Below are 10849 nucleotides of genomic sequence, written 5' to 3' on the forward strand. Positions count from 1 at the left end.
AGCTGGAGTAGATCACTTCCAGCTATCCACAAATCCTGAGCTGCCAAAATAGCCTGTCTTGGCAAGCTGGGAGAGCCAGAGGACAAATCTGCTGCCCTGGTTGTTCCTTTCATCCCACAAAACCCTTTGAGATTTCTTAACTGTTGGTGATCTTCACTGATCTTTTGTCTCTGTGCAGAAAAATTAGAGTATCATCCCAAAATAATTCAGTGCTCAGGGCAGTCACTGGATTGTGGTTCAAGCCTCTGGGTAAGACCCAGATCAGAGACTTCAACCTTTCTTTCTCACAGTCCATTTGAGCTCTATACTACAAGATCATTGCCTGTACTTTCTCTGTCTTTCCTCTTCTCTGAAAATTTCACTGTCAAAGCTCATAGTCCTGGGAAAAATTTGGCTTCAAGCAGCCAGGAGGTTCTCATGAAGAAGCCGTTTGGTTAGTTGGGTTCTTTTAATTCCTTGGACTCTTTTGAATAGCTTCTTTTTCTGTTTTAGCCAGGCCCCAGCAAAAATGTGTTTATGTAGTCCTGCTGCCTGCCTGCCAGTCACTCCCATGGCCACTTGCACATAAATTCCAGCAGGAAGAATGTTTCAAAAGCAATTGCATCCCAGTGCATTCCATGGAAATGAGCAGTTGGGCAGAGTAGAGAAACATGGCTTGCAAAGATGAGTGGCAGCCAGCTGCTCAACATCTGGCTGCTGGCTAATCAGCATGGACGTAGCCCCACCACACAATGTGGTATTTTTGCCCAGTGGAGATATTAACAGGAGCTTGGGTGGGAAAGAAAGACTAGAAATAACCAAACAATCCTCCTCATAATAAACCAAAGCCCAGAGGTATTTTGAATGCTAATGATGTTTGGAGAGGTTATCTCCTATAAGCAGATGGGTGTGCTCTGTGTGCATGCTGAGTTTCTTTTCAGGACATCAGAACATGGACCTATGTGCAAAAAAATCCATACCACTGTTTGCTAAAGTCCATCATGAATGGGATAAACATTTTTGCTTTGCAAATGATGTGTTAAGCCTTTACCCTCCACTGCTTCAGTCAATGGGAGCAGAACCAAGTTGTGAGACTGAAGTTCTGCACAATTCACCATCCTTAGAATCACAGAATTGTCAGGGTTGGAAGGGACCTCAAGGATCATCCAGTTCCAACCCCCCTGCCATGGGCAGGGACACCTCACACTACAGCAGGTTGCTCACAGCCACATCCAGCCTGGCTGCAAAAACCCCCAAGGATGAGGCTTCCACCACCTCCCTGGGTAACCTGTTCCAGTGTCTCACCACCCTCATGGGGAACAACTTCTCCCTAACATCCAATCTGAGTCTACCCATTTCTAGTTCTGCTCCAGCCCCCCAGTCCTGTCACTCCCTGACACCCTAAACAGTCCCTCCCCAGCTTTCTTGTAGCCCCCTTCACATACTGGAAGGCCACAATTAGGTCTCCTGGGAGCCTTCTCTTCTCCAGACTGAACAACCCCAACTCCCTCAGTCTGTCCTCATAGGAGAGCAGCTCCAGCCCCCTTAGCTTCTTAGCTTCACATCTTCCCTGCAAGCAATTCAATGCTGAGTCTGAACATACAGGAAGGACTTGCAAGAGAGGGAACTGAGCACACAGTCTGCAATAATATCAAGCAGGCAGCAAGACTCAGTAGAGGGAGAAACAGTTCAAAAGACAGGTGCATGATTGGGCCCTTGTACTGGAGATCCTTAAGTGTGGGACCCTGTAACCTAGGAGTGTCCAGGCAAATACATCTTACATAGTTATTATTTTTTGTTCTTCTCTAACAGGAATGCAGGTAGAAGATCTCCCAAAAAGTGCATTTTGTTAAGAGAATTTCAGGTGGCCACACACACTCCCTAATGAAAGGGTATCCAGGTGGACTTTGTGCAGAATCCCTGTCCTGTCTGTGGACAAGGTTCCTCTTTTTGCCTGTTTCAGGACTAAAGCATTAGAAACAAAGTCTTTGTTGGAGTTTTTGATGCAAGGTTGAGCATCCCTAGCACAGGGTGTTCATGTGGCAGGAAATCATAGAATTGTCAGAATTGGAAGGGACTGCATGGATCATCTAGTTCCAACCTCCCTGCCATGGGGTTTTAACAGCTTAGTAGGAGTGTAAAGAAGACACAGGAACCTAGTACAGTGTTCTTCTTTATCATCATTTATCATAACTGAATAAAAATGTTGAGTGATTATGAAATAAGCATAATGAACACCAAGGCACAACATCTCATTTGGCTCTGGACAGGCAAACAGAGAGGAGGGCAACAAAGCTGGGGAAGGACCCAGAGGATAAATCTAATGAGGAGCAACTGAAGGAGCTGGGGCTGTTGGCTTTGGAAAAGAGGAGGCTGAGGGAAGACCTCATTGCTCTCTACAACTGCCTGAAAGGAGGTTGTGGAAAGGTTGTTCCTGGTCTCTTCTCACAGTGATAGAACAAGAGGGAATGGCCTGAGACTGTGCCAGGGTAGGTTTAGGCTGGACATTAGGAAGATTTTTTTCCCATCAAGAGTGGTCAGACATTGGAACAGGCTGCCCGGGAAGGTGGTAGATTCACCATCCTCGGCAGGGTTTAAAGATCATTTAGATGTGGGGTTTGGGGCTGCAGTTTAGGGGCAAACCTTGAAGAGTAGGGTCAGTGGCTGGACTTGATGACCTCAGGGGTCTTTTCTGACCCAAATGGTTCTTTGAAATAAAGGCATATCTTATCAAGTTGTTCATCATGGTTTCGCTACAAGAAACTCCTGAGCTGCAAGAATCAAAGTGTGAGGTAATAGTGATGAGCAGCTCGAAGAAAATCGTGCTGCAGGGCAGGTGGTGGGGAATTTTGAGCAGATTAAAGTTACAGTGACTCCGTGGTCTAGAGGTTGGTTTGGAAAAATCATGAAGCAGCCGTCAGTGGCACTACATCTGGCAACAATTGGTTGAAACTGAAGGGCTGTAACTTCATGTTCAGTCAAGTCCCGGCTTAAAAAGTGTATCAGATTTGGCTCCTTTGCTTTAAGATTATCAGACCTAACAAAAGGGACTTTGGGACCTGCTCCATCTCCAATTGCTGCTCATTAAGCAGATGTCTTCTGTTAAGATGCCTTGGATTATATTTGACCAGTTTAATGACAGAAATGAAGACACCATGAACATCTTAGTAATAGAAAGCAGCTCCAACTGAGACAGAGATACAATCTTCAAAGTGTCTTTTTGTTAGCTTCAGGAAAGCAAAGCTGCATCAATCTAGCTGTGTGTTCAGCTCACTGATTTTGTCAGAGCACATTTTGCTCCTGCTGCCCCTGTGGGATCCCATCCAACATTTTTGCAGAGTTTGAACTGTGACCAAACAGGAACAGTGTGGCACAACAGAAGGGTTTCTTTTATTTTAGGGTATGTGTGTGTTTTCTTGTTGCAAACCAAGAGTTGACAAGTAGATGACAAATTCTACATGGCATTTGAAGTAAACTTCCATTAAGCTGGCAGCGTCTTGATGTTTATTTTTGGAGGGATGACCTTTGGATGTGTGAAGGCCCTAGATGCTTCCTGATTAAGTTATACTTCCATGTGAGAAACACTTGCAGCTCAGAGGAACAATCAATGAAGATGTCTTTGGGTTTCTCACAGCCCTCTGCTCAAACTGTAAGGTACTTAGTGGGAGGGAATGTTGACCTGAAACAGAAAGCTGAAAGCTAATTTGTTTCCCCCTCCCCCCCCCCCCTTACTTGCAGTTCCTCATGCTGCCTGTGATTTCAACCAGATGCTTTAGAAGGAGGATGGGGTCAGTGAGCTACATGAAAAGACCAAACTTGACTCTTCTGATATTGACCTGTAGGTAAGATTTCTTTCTCTCAGCAAAAGGTAACCTGATGTTAAAATAAGAGAACATTTCGGTGCTGCTGAAATAAACAAGCATTTCAATGCAGCAAACTGAGCCTTCTTTCAGTTTTGTCATTTTTAAAGCTTTTAATCCTTTGATTGTTCCTTTTCCATTCACCTATGCATTACTGTTAATTAGTTTACACTGCTCAGCTCCCATCCTGACCTGGCTCTGGTCTCCTCCCTGCTTGCTGTGAGGAAAGAGGCTTGGGTATGTCTCCATGTGTGTGCTTAGCAGTTGCAAAATTCAAGTAGCTCAGCCATTAACCCTCTCTCCTTGTGAATGTCAACTTTTCAGCTATGTCAGATAAAACATAAATACATTTCACAGCATCACAGAATCACAGAATGTTAGGGGTTGGAAGGGACCTCCAGAGATCATCCAGTCCAACCCCCCTGCCAAAGCAGGATCACCTAGGTATTCCATACAGGAATGTATGCAGGCATTTCATTTGGGTGTAGGTTTTTGGGGGGGGGGAATAAAAGAAAAAGGCCAAACCAAACCCCAAAGGTCAGGAGTGGAAAGCATGTTCTCAAGATAGGATTTAAGTTCAGGCTCCTTTCCTGGTTGTTTCCAATAATTCTGTCCTAAGTCCCACTTTGAATAAACCAAACCAGGTTGGAAGAGACCTTCAAGATCATCGTGTCCAACCCACCAACCAATCCAACCCACCCAAACAGCTAACCCATGGCACCAAGTACCCCATCAAGTCTCCTCCTGAACACAGGAGTCTGACCAAGGAGTCTTTGCACACAGGAGTCTGACCAAGTCCGACAAAGGGCTGGCTAAGAGTCCTGAGACCTCCAAATTTCACCCCAGGTGTTTCTATTATACATCCAAGAGCTTCCCTATCTGAAGTCTCACTGCACCTCTGTTCTTTGGAAGGGTAATTCAATCTGTAAAAGAAGATAAATGAAAGTAATTAGATTTAAAAGAGGCTGCATATCAGAGCTAACCATCCTGATGCTGAAGTGAGTATGGTGGAGAGCAAGACTGTATTTAAGTCTCATTTCCTTCCCCCTGCTTCTCAGCAGGGCTCTGACCTGGCCATCCTGCATTTGCAGTGTCACTGCTGCTCTGAGTTGTGCAGGATATGAATAGCTTCTCCCAAGGATGCTCTCAGGAACTGAACTCACAGAAATGCGCTGCATCCCCTCCTCCTGCCCTGTACTTGCCTTCTTGCTTCTGGGAAAGAGGCTGTGCCAGAGGCTTCCCTGTCTCCCAGGGTGTCCCTATTCCTAATTCCATGTTGCCTTCCCAGGATAGCTTGCACTGCTTTCCAGGTAGACCTCTAGTGGCCTAAGGCAACCATTAGGACCTTGAACCTTTGCTGCATCTTGATTGCCTCCACAAATCTGAAAAATGCAGGTTCTGGAGAATAAAAACTAAGAGGTAAAAAGTGTTTTGATTTGAGAGGCAAGGTGAAGACAAGCTAGCAAACCACCTCTGGAAAATTTCACTGCCACAGCACAGCTTCCAGACTGCCTGTATGTAATTAAGAATAAGGTATGCAAGCTAACAAGTTCTTTGAGATAAGCTGCTCTGACAAAGAGATAAACCAAGAGGCTGGCCCAAAACAATTCATTCGCTGGAGTCTATAGTTAGTGAAAACTGTTTGCAAGGGAATGTGGGTGTACCATCAGCTAGCCACTGGGATAAGCTGAGTGGTGCTGGGAATCAGAGGTAACTGGGTGCCCACAGATTATAAATGCTGTCTTAATTTCTCATTTGATTCCTTCATCATTTGATGCGTTTGTCATTTCATTCCTAATGTTTCCTGCCTTCTCTGTCAGTGATAGGAGTCTTCAAACAGTAGGCTGCTGATTTGGAGCATCTGAGAGACTTAGCTGGTAGCTTCAGATGAGAAAGAGACTCTTCACAGAAAGAGTAATTTGCCATTGGAATGTGCTGCCCAGGAAGGTGGTGGAGTCACTGACCCTGGAGGTGCTCACAAAAGGATTGGATGTGGCACTTGAAGCCATGGTTTAGTTGTCAGGAGGTATTAGCTATTAGGTAACAGGTTGGACTTGATGATCTCTGAGGTCTTTTCCAACCTGGTTGATTCTATGATTCTGTGATCTTACTTGAAAATACTACTGGTTTGGCAGGAGATGGGAGACATTAAATTTCTCTGTAGGATTAAGTTTCTGCTTTCCATTTATAATATAAATGTAATTAAACACACATTTGCTGGAAGTTCTTGTTAGTAAGAAATGATTCATTAAAAAAAAAAGCAGCAAAGCAGTGCTTTAGAGAGGCAAAACACCATGTAAATGGTGTTGGCTCTCATTAAATGGCATATGGAGCTGCTTGGAAAAGTCTCTTGCACAGTCAAGTAGTATCCTCAAGCATCTTTGTATCAGCAAAGAAAACCAGCTCAGTAGAGTTGAAAAGCTGATCCTTTCACTGCAACACTAAGTCAACTGTCTTAGTTGTATTGGTCCAAAAATCAGATCCTCTTGGTTTGACCAAGTTCTCAGGACATAAAGCAGCAGCTTTGAATGTCTCCAGAGGACACTCCACAACCCCCCTGGGCAGCCTGTTCCAGTGTTCTGTCACCCTCACAGTGGAAAATCTCTCCTCATGTTTCCATGGAGCCTCCTGTGCCTGAACTTCCACCTTTGCCTCTTGTCCTGTCATTGGGCCTCACCAAGCAGAGCCGGGCTCCAGCCCCTTGGCACTCACCCTTTACACATTTCTAAACATGAATGGGGTCATCCTTTGGTCAAGCTTTCTGTAACACCCTGAACTGGTATAAGAACTAATGCTGGATTCACAGTATCACAGTATCCTATCACTTAGGTTGGAAAGGACCTCGAGGATCATCGAGTCCAACCTATCAACACAGACCCCATGACTAGACCATGGCACCAAGTGCCACATCCAATCTCCCCTTGAACGCCTCCAGGGATGGCAACTCAACCACCTCCCTGGGCAACCCGTTCCAATGACGAATGACTCGCTTGGTGAAGAACCTCCTCCTCACCTCAAGTCTAAACCTCCCCTGGCACAGCTTGAGACTGTGTTCTCTTGTTCTGGTGCTGGTTGCCTGGGAGAAGAGGCCAACCCCTTCCTGGCTACAACCACCCTTCAGGTAGTTGTAGAGGGCAATGAGGTCACCCCTGAGCCTCCTCTTCTCCAGGCTAAACAATCCCAGCTCCCTCAGCCTCTCCTCATAGGGCTTGTTGTGTTCAAGGCCTCTCCCCAGCCTTGTTGCCCTTCTCTGGACACGCTCAAGTGTTTCGATGTCCTTAAACTGAGGGGCCCAGAACTGGACACAGGACTCAAGGTGCGGCCTAACCAGTGCAGAGTACAGGGGCACTATGAACCTCCCTGCTCCTGCTGGCCACACTATTCCTAATGCAGGCCAGGATGCTATTGGCCCTCCTGGCCACCTGGGCACACTGCTGGCTCATATTCAGGCGGCTGTCAATCAGCACCCCCAGGTCCCTCTCTGTTTGGGAGCTCTCCAGCCACTCCGACCCCAGCCTGTAGCTCTGCATGGGATTGCCGTAGCCAAAATTCCTACCAAAATTCCTACCAAAATTCCTACCAAAGGCCTCCTTCATTTCACAGAAGGAAATCCATGATGTGATTTAAGAAACTTGTGAAGTGTTTTTGGTAAGCCATTCATTTTGGAGTCATTTGGAACAAATTATCCCAGTTACCAGCTCTTCATACTGTAGGAACACTGTGAATTACTAACAAGATAAAACAGAAGCACCAGTGCCTCTGTGAGTTTTGATTAGTACAATCTGGGAAGCCTGAACTCAGGAAACATTTTTTTTCTGCATCAAAAAAAAAAGAAAAAGAAAAGAAAAAGAAAGTATTTTTTATTGCAGCATTAGGCAAAAGTAGTTGTGCTGCCAAGGAGTTGGAGTTATGCCACTGGTGCACATTATTGATGCTAGGCAGTTATGGGCACCATAACACCATTCTGCCTTGCAGCACCTCATCTGTCACCCTGCATTGTCTCTTGGAGCTATAGGCATTGGAAACTATCTTAACCTTCAGAGAATGCCTGTGATTTACTGCCTACAGGCCAAGGGTGTGGAATGGAATAGAATAGAATAGAATAGAATCGAATAGAATAGAATAGAATAAGAAATAGAATAGAATAGAAATAGAATAGAATAGAATAGAATAGAATAGAATAGAATAGACTAAGAATTAGAATAGAATAGAATAGAATAGAATAGAATAGAATAGAATAGAATAGAATAGAATAGAATAAGAAATAGAATAGAATAGAATAGACTAAGAATTAGACTAGACTAGACTAGACTAGACTAGACTAGACTAGAATAGAATAGAATAGAATAATAGAATCAACAAGGTTGGAAAAGACCTCAAAGATCATCAAGTCCAACCTGTCACCCAAGACCTCATGCCTACTCAACCATGGCACCAAGTGCTGCATCCAGTCCCCTCTCGAACACCTCCGGTGACAGTGACTTCACCACCTCCCTAGGCAGCCCATTCCAGTGGCTAACAACTCTCTGTGAAGAACTTTCTCCTCACCTCCAGCCTGAACTTCCCCTGGCACAGCTTCATTTAGTTCATTTACTTTACTTCATTTACTGATCTGGATAGAGAAAGAAAGAGATAGACAGACAGATAGGTAGGTTGGTACTTAGGTAGGTAGGTAGATAGATAGGTAGATAGATGGATAGATAGATAGATAATAGGTACGTAGGTAGGTAGGTAGGTAGATAGACAGGTAGGTAGGTAGGTAGATAGATAGATAGATAGATAGATAGATAGATAGATAGATAGATAGATAGATAGATAGATAGATAGGTGGGTAGGTAGTTAGGTAGGTAGACAGAGTAGGTAGGTAGGTCTGGAGAAGAGAAGGCTCCCAGGTGACCTCATTGTGACCTTCCAGTATCTGAAGGGGGCCTACAGGAAGGCTGGGGAGGGACTGCTCAGGATCTCAGGTAGTGATAGGACTAGGGGGAATGGAATGAAGCTGGAGATGGGCAGATTCAGGCTGGATGTGAGGAGGAGGTTCTTCACCATGAGAGTGGTGAAGCCCTGGAATGGGTTGTCCAGGGAGGTGGTCGAGGCCCCATCCCTGGAGGTGTTTAAGCCCAGGCTGGCTGAGGCTCTGGCCAGCCTGATCTAGTGTGGGGTGTCCCTGCCCATGGCAGGGGGATTGGAACTAGATGATCCTTGTGGTCCCTTCCAACCCTCACTGATACTATGATACTATGATACTATGATAGATAGATAGATAGATAGATAGATAGATAGATAGATAGATAGATAGATAGATAGATAGATAGGTAGGTAGGTAGGTAGGTAGGTAGGTAGGTAGAGTAGGTAGGTAGGTAGATAAGTAGGTAGATAGGTAGATAGAGTAGGTAGAGTAGGTAGGTAGGTAGGTAGATAGAGTAGGTAGGTAGGTAGGTAGATAGATAGATAGATAGATAGATAGATAGATAGATAGATAGATAGATAGATAGCTTGCTTTTAGATACATCATATTTTTGACAGATCATGCTTTAGATACATCCAAACATCTGTATCTTATGACATGACCTTTCTCACTACTTTTAAAAAAGTTGCACAGGCAATGATGGTTAAAAAAACCCCAAACCAACAAACAAAAACCCCAAGAGCAGACAAAACCAAGCTTTAAAGGGCATGAAATGAGGACAGCTTGTGTGAAACTCTGTTAAAGCTCTAGTGCAATGTTTTTTCCAGGGAAGAGGGGAATGATATTTAATGCTGTTCTGCTAAGTTTGGAGGTTTGGGGTCATCAGGACTTGGCAGAACATTAAAAATATCCTCAGAGTAACATATGGAACTAAATTACTTGCAGTTTCATTCACTCTTTTAGCCCACAGAGTTTACTGGGAACCCTTGCTAATCTGCATGTACGGTGCCAAGGTTTCAGTCTGCCAGGTATGGCTCACGCACATCCAGTAGCAAAGTTTAGGGGAGCTGCGCAGAGCAGTGTGAATTGCTGCTGTGCTGCTGGTTAATTTGCAGCTCCCTATGCAGGCACTCCTGAGTGCCACACAGATGGTTTGCATCAGGAGTCAGTTTTGCCCCTGCTATAGGAATATGTGCTTGATATCAGGCCACAGACTCGTGTATATGGAGGGCACAGTGCAGGCCACTTGAAAGTGATATGCTGCTGGTGTTTGCCCCCACCACCAGTACCCCTCACCTCTCTCCCTTTTGTTCCTGCCTCCTTCCACTGCAGTTGCCAGTGGCAATATCTGACCACAAAAAACAACCCCAAAAGTTTGATCCCTGCTGGATGTGCAGGGTTCTTTACGTGCAGATCTTTGGCTATTCAAAACCCATGGTCAGAGTATTCCAGCAATTCCTTCTGTGCTTTTTATGTAGGCGCCTTTCTGTGTTTTTAACACATTAAAAGAAAGTTACTTGAGCCACCTATATCCACATCCACGAGCTAAAATAGCTCCTTCCAGAAATATATGCCTGGCAACAGTCTTGCCTGTTGAAGTTAAAGATAGGAAAACATTACTGTGTGAGCAGCAGGCACAAAAATAGCTAGTTTGGTAAGAATATAAGCAGTTTTCTCCACAATGTTACTATTTTGGAAGAGGGAGAGTATTTTAGGGTACTTGAACATTCAAGATGGGGACAAATGGAATTTATTCCAGAGTGAGAGTGCTGTGGTTATTCTGCAGTAACTGCACGTGAGGATACTCATACTCTGCCTAGGCAGAGCTGTTCTGACCCCTGTCCTCACTGACAATTCCTAACTTAACTTCTTACTCGCTCTATGAAACCTTTTATTTGTTTGTTTAGCGAGAACAGTTTAATGATGTTGGGAAGGATTGTTGTGTTTGATGTGACAAAGAGAGCACTTCCAGGAAAAGAATTTCCAGAAACTGTTTACTTGATGCCTCTGCTGAAATTGCTGACGAACACCCAAGGCTTTTTCCTTCAAAACTACTCTGAGACATCATCACCACTCCCTTGTTCATTTGCCCCGAGTCCCA

Source organism: Melanerpes formicivorus, unplaced genomic scaffold (genome assembly GCF_026170545.1).
Source record: "Melanerpes formicivorus ecotype bairdi unplaced genomic scaffold, bMelFor1.0.p_v2 SCAF_97, whole genome shotgun sequence".
Taxonomy (NCBI): domain Eukaryota; kingdom Metazoa; phylum Chordata; class Aves; order Piciformes; family Picidae; genus Melanerpes; species Melanerpes formicivorus.